This window comes from Triturus cristatus, chromosome 7 (genome assembly GCF_964204655.1).
Source record: "Triturus cristatus chromosome 7, aTriCri1.1, whole genome shotgun sequence".
NCBI lineage: Eukaryota > Metazoa > Chordata > Amphibia > Caudata > Salamandridae > Triturus > Triturus cristatus.
In genome coordinates, this window is record NC_140590.1 from 1512526095 (window position 1) to 1512544218 (window position 18124).

General features: G+C 47.4%; 1 protein-coding gene and 1 long non-coding RNA gene across 3 annotated transcripts in view; one reads left to right on the top strand and one right to left on the bottom strand.

Annotated features, from left to right (window-relative positions):
• LOC146812265 (uncharacterized) overlaps nucleotides 1-8998 on the bottom strand; it is a 51249-nt gene extending 42251 nt beyond the window's left edge. Inside the window, exon 1 of the long non-coding RNA XR_014966825.1 lies at nucleotides 8883-8998. This is a non-coding gene — a long non-coding RNA (uncharacterized LOC146812265). The remainder of the gene's footprint in view (nucleotides 1-8882) is intronic.
• A 68-nt stretch (nucleotides 8999-9066) lies between these two features.
• Nucleotides 9067-18124, top strand: part of CSTF1 (cleavage stimulation factor subunit 1) — a 69766-nt gene continuing 60708 nt past the window's right edge. The window contains exon 1 of one of the 2 annotated variants that reach the window (XM_085619267.1): nucleotides 9067-9217. The gene's annotated coding sequence lies outside the window, so the exon portion shown is untranslated. The remainder of the gene's footprint in view (nucleotides 9218-18124) is intronic. The other variant, XM_085619268.1, reaches the window with a different exon arrangement.

Consider the following 18124-nt stretch of genomic DNA (forward strand, 5'->3'; position numbering starts at 1 on the left):
TCACTGCAGCGGGATGTAAATAAACAAAGACACACTTGGACACTCACTGCTGAAGGATGTAAACAAAGTCACACACACGAGGGCACCTTCACTGCAACGGGATGTAAATAAACAAAGACACACTTGGACACTCACTGCTGAAGGATGTAAACAGACACACACACTCACTGCAGCGGGATGTAAACAAAGTCACACACAGGATGGCACCTTCACTGCAGCGGGATGTAAATAAACAAAGACACACTTGGACACTCACTGCAGAAGGATGTAAACAAAGCCACACACACGTGGACCCCATCACTACAGCGGGATGTAAATAAACAAAGACACACTTGGACACTCACTGCTGAAGGATGTAAACAAAGTCACACACACACGAGGGCACCTTCACTGCAGCGGGATGTAAATAAACAAAGACACACTTGGACACTCACTGCTGAAGGATGTAAACAAAGTCACACAAGGGCACCTGCACTGCACCGCGATGTAAATAAACAGACACACGTGGACCCCCTCCCTTCAGCTGCATGTAAACGAACACCCAGCCAGCAGGCCCTCGGGACAGGATGTAAACAGCCGCACGCAGTGAAAGGCGCCCCTCTGAAGTGGGAAAATCCACGGCCCATCAGCCCTGACAGCCCCACAATGGGGCCGCATCGCCCCAATGAGGAGACAAAGCCCAGCCTGACGGGACACAAGTGGGTCTTGTAACAGCCGCCCTGGGGGTCAGAGCCCCACGCCTCATCGGAGGAGGGGGGTTCGAGGTCTTCTAACAGCCGCCCTGGGGGTAAGAGCCCCACGCCTCATCGGAGGGGGGGGGGGGTCGAGGTTTTGTAACAGCCGCCCTGGGGTTCAAGCCCCCACACCTCGTCGCTTGGAGGACACGCGTGGGGTCAGATGAGAAGCACATGCTCAGGGGGCAGTGTCTGCTCTGGAACTCATATTACTGTCCTGAAAGAAACATGCTTTCAGTGGAAAAAGGAAGCGCTGCAATCCGGCTGTGCCAAGGCGCGAAGAGGAAAGGGTCAGACGCCCGAAGGGGATCAAGGGATTGGGTAATGCTGTGCAGCACTGCTTGCTTTATCCAGCCCGCCACACTACAGAGGATAGGCAGTGAGGGCCCCGCCTGAGCCAAGGTTCTGTCTCCGGAAGGTTTTATCTGCTCTCCCTAGAGTACCGTCCTGATTAATCGGAGCGGTCCTCGTCTCAGCCGAGCTCAGCTGATGTCCGTGACTGCCAGAGCAGTTGCCGCATTTACCACAGGGTAGGGCTCAGAGGCTTTCGCTTTTCTCTTGTTACGTCTCGCAAAGCAGTATTTGCTAAATGCTTCCAAGGTCTCTCAGGAAGACGTTGCAATTTACGACCAGAACAAATTAACTTAAAAAAAAAAAAAAAAAAAAAAAAAAGAAGAGGGGGGGGGGGGGGTAAGTATTTTCAGATTTGAGGCACTAGCGTGCAGCTATTTTTCCTAGAAGCCTGCCAAACCCAAGACAGTGCGTTTAAATAAAGGTGGAGGGGAATTACGTCAGGCGATGGAAGGGGGAGGGTTACACCGGGAGCCTGCTCTTTCTACGGTTTTGGGATTCCATGGATTTGTCCGTCTCCAACAGGAAGAGCCGCAAACCTAGGTGTCCTGGCCATACTCCAATAATAGAGATCATACTCTTGGCTTTGTCCTACCCGCCCGTGTGAGGGTTAACAGTAATGCACCCTCGAATGTGCAATGCGTTGACAATTTGCAGCACGCGAGCATTTCCTTATCAGTCCCAGTACCGTCCGTCCTCAAGGGGGCGCGCGAGCAGGTTCCTATCAGTCCCACTACAGTCCGTCCCCAAGGGGGTGCGCGAGCATGTCCCTAGCTAGCAGTCCCAAGAATGCTTGTCAGACATCAAGGAATCACTTCCGCGTCTCTCATGCTCTTGGGAGGCAGTTGAAAGGGTGCCCCCCCCCCTCCTCCAGCCAGTAAGAAGAGCCAAGCCGCGGGAGTGAGTCTCGAAAGGCAGCTGGCCCTCGCACGCACAAAGCCAAAAACGTGCACCAGACATCAAATAATTAGGTGGGGGTAGGTAGGGGGTGGAGGTCATTGACTTTTTCTGAAGGTTCCTTGAAAAGCGTTTCCTAAATTGCTCTACCTAATCGAATCAAGATGGACCCACAGATCAGGCACGTGATTGCACTGGTAATCCCGAGTTCCGCTGTGAACACTAGCATGGTAACACGGGGGGCTAGTGGGATAAACACATCTGCCGCTCCCCGTTTTTATGACGAAATGCTGGATTTATCAATACGCCAATATCGAGTGGGCCGGCTACTCAGAGGGAGCAGACGCAAAGGCTCACGCAGGGTTCATTCAACACATCGACAGGACATGTGGAACAAGCACACCACCGCCTTTCTCCGAGGCAGAGCAGAAATGCCTCGGAGAAACGCAGCGTCCTTTTCGGATTCGGGGGCGTGTTTTGCTGTTATCTCCTCTTGCCATTGGCTGGAGGAGATAATTAGACTTTCTGCAAAAAACACGCCCCCGATCCGAAAAGGACGGGGCCTGATCGGAGTGACGGGACCTCTTCTCCAATGGCTGGCCAGCATTGAAGAGGCCAGCCAATGGAGAACAGGGGAGAAGAGGGGCGGGTTCAAGCCCCTCTTCTCCAAGTCATTAAATGTCGGATCGAGACTGCGCAAGCGCAGCCTTCGAGCCGAGACCTAAAAACAAATTTGGATTAGATTGGCGGGACTTCTTCAAGTACCTTCAAATTAAAAAAATGTCACGGAAGGTAGGCGGGAGGGGGGATTGAAAAAGTGAATGTGGTAGAAATACTTTTATCTGGCACTAAAAACACAATTGGGGGTATTTACTCACGCATTAATGTTATGTTTCCAGATGAAATGGAAAGAATTTCACAGAAATGGCTAGAGAAAGCAGAAATTTCAAATGAGGAGTTTAACTATGCTTATGAAATGTCGCAATCTTAATGTCAGCTAAACTCCAAGCACAATTTTTCAAAACCTGTTTTTTTCTGTATTATACACCGGACAAAATAGCCAAATGGGGAAGTGGTAAGAGTACATGTTGTCCTAGATGTATGCTTTACAATGCTGATTGTATACACATTTTCTCCACCTGTGAAGGTTTAACATCTGTCAATTAAGAGATAGGGAAATTCCTATCTACAGTGGTGCGTGATACGATAGTTTTATCCAGCGGTGTTATTCTATTAGGGGCAACAGACCCTGGAAACGCTAGAATAGGGTATGAACTGTAAGACTGTTTTTAACCGGAACTGTACTGTACTGCGCTCTGCTACATCTTTGTGTATTGTACTGTATTGCTTTGGGGAGCAGGGAGAGCCGAAGGAGGGAATTGTGGAGAACGGTGGAGAATTGTAATATATCGATTGAAAATTGCACTTACCCGCACTGTAAAACTTCTCATCCACTCTCGCACTTTGCGAGGGACAGAGCACTGGGTCAGAGCATTGGGTCCTTCGCACGGGTGATCGAGAGGCTTTCCCCTCACTTCCGGTTGACACCGGAGCACCGCCATTTTGGTCGACGCTCTAGTAGTTGAACCACTACAGCAGGGCCTCTATTTAGGAGGAGACATGCAAGCGCGCAGGTCCAAAGACTGTTTTTAACCGGAACTGTACTGTACTGCGCTCTGCTACATCTTTGTGTATTGTACTGTATTGCTTTGGGGAGCGGGGAGAGCCGAAGGAGGGAATTGTGGAGAACGGTGGAGAATTGTAATATATCGATTGAAAATTGCACTTACCCGCACTGTAAAACTTCTCATCCACTCTCGCACTTTGCGAGGGACAGAGCACTGGGTCAGAGCATTGGGTCCTTCGCACGGGTGATCGAGAGGCTTTCCCCTCACTTCCGGTTGACACCGGAGCACCGCCATTTTGGTCGACGCTCTAGTAGTTGAACCACTACAGCAGGGCCTCTATTTAGGAGGAGACATGCAAGAGCGCAGCGCGCGCGCCGATGGCGCGCCAGAGGCGCGCCAGAGGCAAGCCCGTCTGCGCCCGTCCACGCCTCGTCCGCTCCCAGCGCCAGTTACGCTATGCGGCCCGCACAAAGTCCTTTTACATATACAAAGGAACAACTTCTGGACATTAGGAACAAGGTCAGTGGGGGAGAGAAGGCTACTAGGGCGCCGCGGCCTAGCCCGGTCCTTGAATGTGGCCTGCTCAACTGTCGCTCCCTGGCCAAACACCATCTGGAGGTGTCAAATCTGGTGGAAGATTTGCAACTGGATGTGCTATTTTTGACGGAGACATGGTGTAGTAGTGACTCCTTGGTAGAACTGGGGCTCTCCTGCCCGGAGGGCTACAAGATCTTTCATAAGCCCAGAACAACGGGGAGAGGTGGAGGGGTTGGGGTGATGTTCAGGGATACATGGGATTTTGCCCCGTTCAAGGTCGATGAGGTGGTGGGTGTTGAACTATTGGGCTTCACCCTACAAGAACAGAGGGGAAGGCTCCTTACTGGGATGGTTGGATACAGACCCCCTAGTTCTAATACTCAATACCAGGCGCTCTTGGATGTCATCGCAGCCCAGTCACTGACACACGCCAGAATGCTGATCCTGGGCGATTTCAATCTGTGGGAGAATGGCAGTTTAGATGGCCACCTAAGAGACCTCAGGGAAACCTGTGAAAGCTGCAATTTGCATCAGCTGGTCCAACAACCCACCCATCAAGGGGGGCACATTCTGGATCTTCTGTTTGCAGACTGTAATGAAACTGAGGTGACCAACATTCTACCCCAGACTTGGACTGATCACTCGCTGATCCAGTTTCTGATTCGCATACCTGCGGGAGAAACAACTAGGCCATCCCCCGTAACATATCGTATGGGGAGAGACTGGGCTAAACTTATGAAAAGTCAGACGGCGCCGCTTTTTCAAAACCTGCCTCCTTTTGACCCTTACGAATCAGTGGGTACAAACTATCGTCTGTACCATAATTACATCTACGAAGTATTGGATCAGCACGTGCCTCTGAAGCGCCTGAAGGTCAAAACTAAACATTCTGCACCGTGGTTTACTGAAGAGTTGAGCACCGCTCGCAGGTCCTGTCGGATGGCAGAGAGGAAATGGCGCAGGCACTATGCCGAGCATGACAAAGAGGCTTTCAAAGGGGTGCTAGCTCGGTACAAGGAGCTGATCGTTAAAGCCAAGGCTGACTTCTTTGCCAACACCATCTTGTCTTCACCGAATAGCGCCAGAGCTCTCTTTAAGATTGTTAGAGAACTCTCTACCCCCGCTAGTCTGGGAAATAAAGTGGTGGCCTCACAGGCACTATGTGACAAAATTGCCTCCCATTTTGAGGAGAAAATTTCAAAAATTGTTGGTGGTCTCTCGCTGAGTGCCGTCTCCCCCCAAAATACGTATAGTCAGAGGCCGGTGGAAGAACCAGGGGTGGCAACCTCTCTGGAGCATTTTACACCGCTCACAGATGAGCTGTTTAACTGCTGTGCACAGAATGTGAGGTCAGGGTCTCCGCTAGGCCCCCTACCTAATAAGATCTGGAAAGAACATGCACAGGCACTGCTTCCTCGGATGCGGCAGATATGCTGCCAATCCTTGGAGGATGGGGTGGTGCCTGAAGCATGGAAGCTGGCAGTGGTCACTCCCCTACTAAAGAAGCCATCTCTGGACCCAGAAGATCCCTCTAGTTTTCGACCTATCTCCTTGCTGCCTTTTCCTATAAAAATTCTTGAAAAGGTAGTGAGTAGGTCTCTCTCAGGGTATCTTGAAGAGTTCCATCTTCTGGATAGGAGTCAGTTTGGCTTCCGGCCAGGCCATGTAACGGAGACGGCTTTGGTCACCGTGTTAGACAATTTGCGGATGCGGGCGGACAGAGGCCTTTCATCTGTATTGGTCCTCTTAGATATGTCCGCCGCATTCGACACGGTTAACCACCGAATCCTGTTGGACAGATTGGAACTTCTGGGAGTTAAGGGTCGTGCCATGAGGTGGATGCAATCCTACCTTACTGGGAGACAACAGATGGTCACCTTGTCCCCCTTCACCTCCAGCAAGACCCTGGTAGAGCATGGGGTCCCTCAGGGGTCGGCCATTAGCCCCATCCTCTTTAATATTTACCTGCAGCCATTGATCTCTATAATCAAGTCGCATGGGGTCGACGTGGTCAACTATGCAGATGACACCCAGTTGGTGTTCTCATTTGAGGGGAAGGGTGCTTTGACTATGGATGACTTCCAGATATGTATGCGCCAGACCTCGGACTGGCTTAGGGCCAACTCACTGCAGTTCAATGGAGGAAAGACAGAGGTGATCTACTGTTCCTCTGCTGGAGTACGTGACATGCCTTATGATCTCAGACTGACCCCAGAGGCGGAACCCATTCTCCCTGTGGCAACAGTGCGGAATCTGGGGGTTATGTTCGACAACAATCTTCAAATGGCCTCTCAAGCTAAAAAAACAGTGGGGGTCTGCTTTGCTTACTTGAAAGCCCTACGACAGATTCTACCGCTTCTGCCAGCAGAGAAAAGACCTTTGGTGGTACGCAGCATCATCTTGAGTAGGCTGGACTACTGCAACTCTCTGTACTTAGGAGCTCCTCTTTACATCTTCCTGAGCTTGCAGAGGGTCCAGTCTATGGCAACCAAATTAGCACTGAATAAGAAACGCGGATCGTCAACCACGATGGCGCTACAAGAGCTCCACTGGCTTCCTATAAAGGAAAGGGTTAGCTTTAAAGCCCTATGCATTGCTTATAAAGCGGCACACGGCCTCGGCCCGACCTCCCTGCAAGAGAAATTGTCCTGGTATAAGCCTCAAAGGATGCTGCGCTCTTCAAATGCCTTTCTGTTAACCACTGGCAGGGTTAAGAAGGCCAGGATGGGGGGGCAGGGCCTTTAGCACAGTGGCAGCACGGTACTGGAATGATCTTCCTCTGAATATTAGGCAGGCCAACTCTTTGATGAACTTTAGGCACAGCTTGAAAACCTGGCTATTCCCTAGGGAGAAGCCCTTGATCTCCTGATCTCCTTATCCTGCATCTCCTGGCCGACCTCGGCTTCTCTCACAATCTGCATGCGGCTACCTGACCGGCTAAAAGTTTCTTCCACCATCTCAGTCTAGCGCCAGGATACCCGTTGTGTGACAGTTGCGCTCTACAAGAATAAAATACAAATACTTATTTTCATAGCAATGGTTGTTTTCAGGTTGTGTATTGCGTCATCGTGGCTGGATATTACTGCCCCGACTTTCCAACAATGGTTAGCCAGATTTCTTGTCATTTCAAATATTGAAATTGCCATCTATAAACGAAAGGGCAGTAGGCGACGAAAAAGAGGTTTAAAAATGTGGACCCCTCTAACAGAATGGTGCCAATCCCAAGGCAATACCGAATGAATTTTAGGCTTAATGTGCAACCAGATCTGGATGTACGAATGTATCAATTTTTCTTCTTGTTTTTTTATTTCATATAACTGTATGTATACTTGTCTGACCTGGAGGGAGGGGGGCGAGGGCGAAAAATCTGTTGTTAAAAAATTGAATAAATATATATTTTTTAAAAAAAAGGAAATGGTAGGCAACAGGACAACGGGAGGTTAAATAAGGTTGAATAGCTACTGTGTTGTAATGTACCCCTTTGTCTGTATGTTTATATTTTCTTTTAACTCATATATATATATATATTATTTTTTTTTCGCTTTCTCTTCTTCCTTGTCGGATCCACCGGGGTGGGAGGATAAAAAAATTTAAATTGGACATCGGATATGGTTTTTTTTTTAATGTATATTGTTTAATATTTATGTTAGGTTTCTGATGCCCTAATAAAAATAAAATTAAAATAAAAAAAGGACAACGGGAGGGAGGGCGGGTGGGGGGGTAGTGGGGAAAGAAGGCACGGAAAACGGGTGGGGTGGAGAAGGCACGGACTACGGGATGGGGGAGAAGGCACAGACAACGGGAGGGTGGGGGGCGAAAAGGCACAGACAACAGGAGGGCGGGAAGAGCGAGAAGGCACGGACAAAGGGAAGGAGGTGGGAGTAAAGAAGGCACCAAAGCACATTGTGCCTACAGTAGGAGAACCTCATTAAAGAAAATAGTGCTCACAGTCTAAATAACACGTACCATGTAACAGCCGAAGTAGAAAGGGCCAGTCGCCATGGGAGGGGACAAATGAAGAGGAGGCGGTACTAAGGAGGGACTAACAAGCCTATCAACAAATCAGAAGCCAGAATTTAGGACAGACAATGACACAAGCCAATGGCAAATATGGGCGGAGCGACTATTCACCTACTCCTCTACAATAAGCCTCGCATGCGCGTTGACTCTAGGCTCGACCTAAAAAGCAAATGAATCTGGCATGCACTGATCAAAGTGAAGCAAGAAAATGAGAGGGACAATGAAGCCAATCGTTGATAAGTACTGGAAGGGCTCTAAGCCCACTGTAAGCTCCCACAAAGTTTCGAAAGAATATTGCATGCGCAGTCAAGGTGAGACTTTGAAAGACAACACAAAGTTGATGCGGGTACCTTTTGTGGGGAAAAAAATATGAAGGATACAAACAAGGGCTTTACATTGGGGGTGTGGTGAAAGCCTTAACACCCAAGTGGTTAAAGCATGGTAAAATCACACATAAGCAATCTGAAAATGTACCTCGTATGCACAGGTGGTATGCTGTGTAATGTAAAACGCATTTTAGTTTACATCTTTAAGCCACACCCTTAAGCACATAAGACACTCCTGTTAGAAAGAACTCCTAGTTACACTTCTTTGGGCACGCCTCTTTAATAGAGCTCCCATTTATCATCCCACTTAAAGCACTTAATTTAACATAGATTATACAATAGAGAGAAAGGTGAAAATACTTTATAATAATACAACTTATATAACTCACGCGTGAGACCCCAGTCCAGCTTTCTTCCCGGAGCCGACTCCGTATGAAATGTAGCTATTCCCATGCAGCAGCATTCGGGGCTTTCTGACTTCCATGGATACCGTCTTTGTTCCGTCTCTAGTTAACTAGGTTACCATTCTAGTGCTCAGATGGAGTTCGGTTGCTAGGAGACAGAAGGGGCAGTGACGGCGACTTAGGTGCCACCCCCTGAACCTGCTCAGAGCTTTGACATGTGCAGTCTTGCGTCTTTAGCGTGCGCCTGGTCGCAGGGTGTGACGTAGGGAGGCGGTTTGTCTGTGTGTAATAGATCCGTGTTTGTGATCACGTTGTTGTTGGTGAGTATAAATTTGCTCTTGACCGATAATCTATGTTTCACGTGGTGATCGTGTTGTTATGTTTTGCGGTGTCTATTGAGGATGATCCGAATCTGGAAGAGTATAGCGAACCGTAGGGAAGGTTCTGATGTCCACAGACTGTGATTAGACCTCAAACATGGGGTGACACAATCTTGCCTATTTGTAGTAGAGAAGCTTTTTATTTTTTATCAAGGCTTATTCAAACGCACCCCCTTCTGAAGGACCAAACTTCGCCAGTTTTTGTTAACACTTTGTCCCGTGCTTCCTTGTGCTTCGGAAAAATACATCCAATGTATTTTGATAACTCTTTGTTGGTTTCTCTTTTCCTTCTCTCTACTTAATTCATACTTATCTCCCCAAACCTTTTGAATGATTAAACAGTCTAAATGAAACCGAAGAAGCCATTGCTATGCTCATTTACATCATATCTTCCCAGTGTTATTGAGTGGCCTCTTGTAGTACGATAAATGAATAAGCAGTGGAAGTATTCATATCCTTTATTGGCAACCTCGGGACAGCACAGGCAAGATGATCACGACAAGTCCTTCAGCTACACTCTAACTGAATTCCAAAGTTCTAACATGCCTGCAGAGAATAAAGAACGTTCTGTACATAAGAATCTATTAAAGAGATATCACTACACCTCTCTCTCTTATCGTTCATCTATGTGTCATTGTGGCATGCAGTGCACTTATCTTGTACAGTTGGGGCTACTTTAGTGTGTAAACATATATTTGTACTTATTTAGCGCTTACTTCCCCTGAGGAGGTGTGAAAGCACTTTACGCTAGGCAGCACGCTGCTCCAGAAACCCAAGATTACTGATTAATATAGGGTTATTGTTGGGTTGCAGGAGTATGATCTTTGACCGAAGGAGAGGTTGTGATCTTTGATTAGAGTTGTGGCCATTTTTCAGAGATATAATTATAGAGATTGTGGAAAACATGTATGTGACTACGAGCAGGGTGTGCTCAGAGGTAGGAGGCATGCAGTTTGGTAAATGAGGAGAGGGTCCTTTGAAAGAACAAAGGAGAGGTGACAGTCCGACTTTAGGATTTAGAAATATAGACATTGCTTTTTGAGGTGGCGTGCAATTTAAGGATGCAGGTTTTAGAAGAAACAGCATAATTTGTATATGACAATAGCGATGTATTAGATATTTTTGATAGGCACAAGGTTCAGAAGTCAGTTTGTCCCCTGGCAGACTACGACTAGACAATCGCTCTAGTAAGGTCAAGAAAGCATAAAGTATTGGCTGGACGCATTTGGTAGCAAATAACAGCTTTAGGTTAATCTCAAAGGGAGCAGTGTGAGAAGATTTATGGGTAAATAGGGGTAACATTGAAAGGATGATCTGCAAATGCTATAGGGGATGTCTGGTGATATTTATCCTCAACTGTGGCTCGCAGTATTAATTATAAGTTGAGGTCCCAGTTTTATTGTCCATTTTTTAAATATTACCGTCTGTGTTTAGCCATGTTTATTTTTGCTAATTTTATCTGTATTTATCCATATTTATTTTTTGCTTTGTTTAAAGAATGAAACTACAATGAGTAGATTTCCACATTTATTTGTGACCTGTTTACACGTTTGAATATCCAATGGGTTTTAGCCACTACATAAGTTGAAACCAGCAGGTCGAGTGACTTACATAATCTACTCGACCCAATAGTAATGCTCTTGACCCATAAACTGGTTTCAAATGATGTGATCCTGGGCAAATATTTTAATTCACTGAGCCGCTATTTTCTTCATTATCACTTATGAGAGCACCTTGAAATACACAAGTTCAGCATCTCTGCTATACAAAAAAACTTGTTTCATTTAATAGACTACTTTTGCTCCATATATAATACAAATCTAGCCACATATAGAATACACATTACCCCTGACCTGCTTCTTAGTTCATCACCAGCATTGTCATCAGGGCGGAGGTTGGAATGTTTCTCAAAAAGTGTTAGAAAAAAACGACATCTTACGGCCTTTTGTTTTACAATGATTGTCCGTTAGCTCACTTAACCAAATTCTCTAACTGTAGTAAGAGAAATTAAAGCAAACACCGTTTTCCAGGATAAGATAAGCAGCAGTTAGTAAAAAGACAAACTGTCCTTGAACAGATAGCAAATGTATCAATATAAAAACAAGATTTAAAGGCATCTTTATTGCTCATTCACTTTCTGACTGGACAGAACACCTGGTCCTTTCCAGCTTTAGTTAACTTGCCAGAACGGACTATTGGGTCCTAAAAATTGGCTCGACCTGATAAAAACTGACTCGCCATATTGAGTGGCCCTGCAGATTTTTCTCGACCTGCTGGTGATATTTTTTGGCATGTGTGAGAAATATTACTTCATAGCTCCCTACTAGAAGTGAGTGTGAGAGATGTCTCACTGGCCTTTATTTTTATCAACACACCTCATGTACCGGGGCAAGTGTAAATTCTGCAAAGACCCGTCTTCTGTGCTCGTCGTGCCTTCAGTTAGTATTAGAAAAGTAAGGGCAGTCCGTCAGATTGTAAAATACAAGTTCATTCAAGTGATCCTTATAAACCGAGCTTGAGTCCAAATTAATCTGAGTTAAGGTAGAGGTTTGGCTGCCATTTATGGTAAAAATCAGTTTCACACACTTTTAAAAAAAAAATTGTTAGTTATTTTCCAGCATGGGGAACTTGAAAAGCTGTCAGGTGGTGGAGGCAGGGGTGATTGAGAATTTCCCGGAGGATGGTAAACACAGGGGCTAACACCCCCCTCATTCACCAACTCCGTGAGAAAGGGAGTGCAGGCATGGATAATGATGCTCTCGTAGAGCCAGCGGACGCCTCCTCCTTCCAAAAGACATAGGTGCACTGTTCTGTACAGCAGATGAGACAGTGAAGATGGCTTCAGAGCTGATGGCCTGTGCAAAATCTGAAGGTCTCAGTCTGGAATCAGTAAGGTCATTCCGTCCTACACCCTTCAAGCATCGACAGTGAGCGTCAACAAATTGAGTAATATTAACACCTGTTATCAGTGCCTGCAGAGGACATCGTTCACATATATGAGCATGTTTAGTACTCGCGTATAACAATAAATAAATAGTTTAATCGACTCACCAGGTTGACAAAGCTCATCACCATGTTGGTGTTGCTGAGGTAGGCGCTATCCTGGGGACTGCTGAGGTGGCTGCCACTGAGAAGGACCAGTGTGCCCCCTGGGTCTAGACCGCCGGCTCGCCCTGCTCTAGGCTGTGGTAGAGATCCAGCATAAAGAGAGGTGCAGAGTTGAACCTGCCGACTGTCTCTGAAAGTCCCTCTAGTCACTATACGTTAAGACTTTCAGAGACAGTCGGCAGGTTCAACTCTGCACCTCTCTTTATGCTGGATCTCTACCACAGCCTAGAGCAGGGCGAGTTGACCCGATTGGGTCCAGTTGACATAAGTTGGGGCGCTCTGTAGTCTGCCATCCGGCTATGTGACTGAGGGTTTAAAGAAGCAATGACTGATCGCTTGTGACAGTTCCGGACTCTGAAATTTTAGTGGGTCTGTGTTTGTCCATCACATAAGTACAATTTTACCAGACCTGCAGGTATAGTGACTTAAATAATCTGGTCGACCTAACTGTAATGCGCGTGACTCATAAAATGTTTTCAAATTATGAGATCCTAGGCAAAAATTTAAATTCACTGAGCCGCCTCTTTGTATATTATCACTTGACAGCACCTTCAAATAGGTTAGTTCAGCAGCATGTCTGCTGTTAAAAAAACAAACTATTTTTTTGTTTTAGATTTAATAGACTAAACTTTTACTCCATATCTAATACAGATCTAGCCACATATAGGACACACAAGACCCCTGACTTGCCTCTTAGTTTACTAATAGCATTGTCCTCAGGTCAGGGGTAAGCACGTTTCTCAAATCATGTTTAAAAACTATCACTTTTAATAAATATGAAATTAGATAATTTAAGCCTAAGGGGCTACCGAAATATTTTAGGCCGAGATGTGAGTAGTCCCCGCTGACGTCACCGTATGTCATACCTTTGAGCCATCCAGAGGCTAAAGGAACTTGGCTGCTACCCCAATGAACCCTAATTTTGCGCTTGGTAAGCAGAACTTGCATTGACATGAGCCGGCAAGCGGACTTGGGGACATCGCCGGTGTATCCTAGAAGGGGACCCAGTGCAACTGCTACCTCAGTCATGGCAGAGATGTGGGACAAGTTTGAGGTCCAGTAAAGGCCAATCTGAGGACATGTCCATGTCAGATGTGCGAAATCTGCATTCGGGCGGAGCATTTGGGACACTGGTCAGATCGTGTGGGGTCGAATTTTGCGATGTCGGAAGAAGAAATAAATGCCCGGTAGAGGAATTTGAAACGTAACAGTTTATGTCTGTGGTTAACTGAAATATATTGGGTCTGTGAACAGCAGTATGACCACACATTATCTGTGAGAGGGGAGCCTTGCTGTGCATCCCAAGCCTCTCAACTCAAGTTGTGGTGTCAGGTTTCATGGCAATGCAAAGTCGTTATAGCCAGGAGACCAGCCGGTCTCCATTAGGGTCCAAAACGACAAAAGTTGGGGTAGGGCGGGGGGGTTGTTATCGGTGGTCAAGGGTTAGGAGAATGTAAGGTAGCACAATGTGATATGTAGTGGTTGAAGCACAAAACGATCCATGTATGAGGCGTATTGAAAGCGGTTGTCGTCAGCATGTGTAAGGACATCACCTTCTGGGTAAATGGCTCCCATGGTAAGGAGGTTTTGACACTGGAGGGTGCGCTGTACCAGTTTTTCAGGTATGAGTGGTAGCCAGGGGTTGTCAGCTAAAGGTAGTGCGGGGGAATAGATGAGGCCTCTGCCCAGTACATAGACTGTGTTTAAACACTGAAAAGCATAGTTCGTTTTTTATTTCACGTTGTATTCTTCCATATATATGTAAATGGGAAACTTAGACTTGGATGTCTGTATTTAGTGTTCTGCAAACAATAAAATAATACACACTCCTCCAAATATTGGGATTGTAGTACTGGTATGGTTACAAATCTGTAGCTGTTTAAGCTTCATTAAGAAATATTATGGCAGGCCGCTCTCGCCAATATTCACCCGGGCCGCGCACCTGGCCCTAACGGGTTCCCCGGTGACTTTTTACGCCCCCATATGGGGATCGCCGGCCCCCATCTTCTGGGCGCGTTGCACCAGGCGCTCGAACAGGAGATCTTGCCCCTGGATTGACGACATGCTGAAATTGTTGTTCTTCTCAAACCGGGCAGACCGCCGGAAGACCCGTGCTCCTATCGCCCCATATCTTTGTTAAATTTTGAACCGAAGCTGCTGGGGAAGGTGTTGGCTGATCGCCTCCGCACGTGTATCCTGGACCTCGTCCACCCAGACCAGTTGCCACACCGCTCCACCCGACATAACATTCGCCGCGTGCATAATGCCATTGCCGAAGCCCACCGTTTGGGACGCCCTGCGGTGATCCTGTTGGCCAACATAGATAAGGCCTTTGACTCCCTAGGATGGACGTACCTTTTTAAGTTTTTGGAGGCAGCCAATTTGGGGCCCCGCTTTCGAGCGTACGTTAAATTATTGTACACTGATCTGATGGCTTCTGGCCGGGTACCGCTCCGATCCCTTTCCTATCAGGAGGGGAACGAGGCAGGGATGTCCTCTCTCCCCACTTCTTTTTGCCTTGGCAATTGAACCACTGGCAGCATGGGTGCGCCTGGACGCAGTCTACAGGGGTCTAGTTTGGTCCCCGGAATATTCGGATAAAATTGCACTCTATGCAGACAATGTTTTATTCTTTTTCTCAGACCCTACGGCCCCTGGACCGCGGGTGCTACAAATTTTGCGTGTCTTTGGCGAAACGACTGGGCTTCACGCTAACCTGTCTAAGTCGACGCTGTTCCCGATTTGTGGGCATCAGGGCAGTCAAGACTGGGCCTCACAGCTAGTCGTGGCACAAGACGGCTTTAAATACCTTGGGGTCCACATCACTAGAGATCCCGCCTTGGCGTGGTCGCTTAATATTGCCCCCTTAGGTCCGGGAGGAGACAACAATATGGTCCCATCTTCCTCTGTCTCTATATGGTGTCCTTGCCGCGCTTGGTATACAGACTTCAGATTTACCCATACTTTATCCCGCCGTCCTGGTTTCGCCAGGTGAACGCTCTCCTCAACAGTTTCCTATGGGGCGGCGGAGCGGTCCGGGTGGCTTTAGTGACCTGTGTCCAATCCACTTATTGTGGGGGTATTGCGGCAGCAGACGTGCAGTCCTACTACTGGGCGTCCCAGCTACTGGTCATCAATGACTGGTGGTATAGTTCGCAAGACGACCCGGCTTACGCGGTGGAACGTCTCTTCCTGGAGGTGTACCCACTACTAGGTCTCCTATACAGTAACTCTGCTCTAGAGGCCCTTCCTCCGGCCAGCCGCACGGTGATTCAGATATGGAGACGTGTTTTGAGGACCATGGGTTGGTGGGGCATGCTTACGCGCGAGATGCCCCTCTGGTGGGGCACATACCTCAGACCGGTCTCGGGCTTACCCAATTTCCGTCGCTGGGATACCATAGGGATCTCGACACTGGGCGATGTGCTGCGTGGGCCCACACTTAAAACCTTCCAAAGGCTGCAGAAGGAGTTTGATCTCCACAAGTCCCAGTTGCATAAATACCTCCAGCTCCGCCACGCCTTATCTCCCCTAATTTAGCACCTTACATCGTTGCCGGAGTTCCACCCCCTAGAGGGTAGGTTATTGATGGGGGATCTGGGGAGACACAAAATCCGCCAACTTTATCAGACACTGACCACACATGTCAAGTCGAACCTACACAGGACAAGAGCGGCGTGGGAGGCAGATGTGCCGACCCTCTCTGACGACGATTGGACAGAGGCTCTGGCTAGCCCTAGGGGTTCAGCGGTGTCCTCGAGATACCGGCTGATCCAGTTTAAATACCTTCGAGTGTATTACACCCGTCTCCGCCTATGGAAGATGGGGGCTATTTCCTCTCCCACTTGCCTCAGATGCCGGTCAGAGGAGGGCTCCTTTATACACACGGTTTGGGGTTGCACAGTGCTGGGTCATTTTTGGTAGAGTGTGTTGTCATGCCTAGGGCGGGTAATGGGTTGGGCCCTCCCGGCAGATCCCCGACTGACTCTTCTCCACAGTACTGATGATATAGGAGGGAACCTGTACAAAAGACACCTGCTCTTTTTATGTCTCACATTGGCCAAGCGCGACATAGCCCAACAGTGGAAGTCCTCTTCTCCTCCCGGGGTGGCGGCCTGGAAATCCGCATTAGATAAATGTATGTCTGCCGAGGTGGCGGTATTCCAGGCTCGGGGTTGTCCGCAAAAGCACGGGAAGATCTGGTCTGCATGGGCCAAATACCGTGGCATTGATCTTTCTATCTTTCCCACGTCCACAACTCAGGAACTCATAGACGGACTTATCATTTAGTGTCCTCCCGGTCTGGCCCGGGGATTGATCGATACAGCGATATGCCTATCTGTTTATATGCCTATATAATGTTTTCAGCGGGATGTGCGGTGGGGGAGGTGGGAGGCGCGGGGGTTGTTGGTGTGTTTGTTTTATTGATCCTCGGATGATACCCTCATCACTGATTTGTAATGCGTTGATTCGTGCAAATTATGACCATTATTTGTTGGGGGCAAACCCCATTGGATGTAAAATCTTAATAAAATCTATTGTCAAAAAAAATAAAAATATTATGAATTTTCTCTTGATTTGCGCATCCATGGTTGGCGGTCATGGTTGACAGCACAATTTCTGTGTTTTTCCATTAAAAAAAATAAATGCAGCCAGAGAAACCTATTGTTTTGTCTCATTGTGTCAGAACAAGAAAAGAGGGAAACCAAGAGTCTTAATTAGGAAGAAAGAATTAAAAAAAGGCCTCCTGTATGGTATAAAGAAATTGTGCGTCACTTTGGAGTACTGTGACCTGGCCTTCAAGCGTGTTTTTCGAAATGAACCTGGTACTACCTGTGAGCTGTTGAATTTATATTATTAACACTTTCAGTTCATAAAAACATTTTTTCACTGCAAAGCGAGGAAACCTCCTTCTTAACATAGGATACAAGAATCCAGGAGCGAATGGTCCTTTTAAAAAGTGGTTGGGCAGAAAATTAAATATAAAGTCTAAGTGGGGTGCAAAGCAGATGGGGAGAGGATGTGGTCCAGTTCAAATCTCACCGCTGGCTCAACATTCTGTGATTCTGGGCAAACGCATAGTCTCCTAGTGCCTACAGAAAATGCCCTTGTGCAGTGTAACTGCTAACTTGAACTAATGCTCACCACACCTATAGTCTGCTGATGATCCGCGTTCACGCTCGTGTGTCGCGTTCCTAACCTTTCTTTGGTAATGGCAGTGTTGAGCATAATGCAAACAGCCTTTCCTTCAGTGTAAAGTCACTCAAGCTTGAGGGTGAGGGTCAGGGCCGGAATGGCAATATCAGGCACCGGGCGTTTTCTCGGTGGGTGGGAAGGATGGGGGCAGTTTTTTGACTGCAGGCGGACGGTTTTAGGTCTCGCTGAGCCCAGCGCATGCGCTGGCTCGGAGAGACATTTTGGAGGTGAGTTTTCAAAGTGCTGCTGGCTGGCCTAGCGCTTGCCTTCACGCGCGAACCGCTAGCCTTCAGCAGCACTTTGAAAACTCGTGCTTTAGCGTGATGACTTTAGCTTTCAGAGCGATTGCGATGACTTTCGCTTTTACAGCTGGCGTTTGTTTTTTACTGCCGCGCGGCCCATCCTTGTTTCTTTATCTTATACTGTATTGCTGTTAACAGTCTACAATAAAAAAACAATTAAAAAAAGATCATAGAGAACGAATACACAAGTATATTGCAGTTTCTTTATCTTCTTTTAAATCGTCTGATTTTGCCACACATC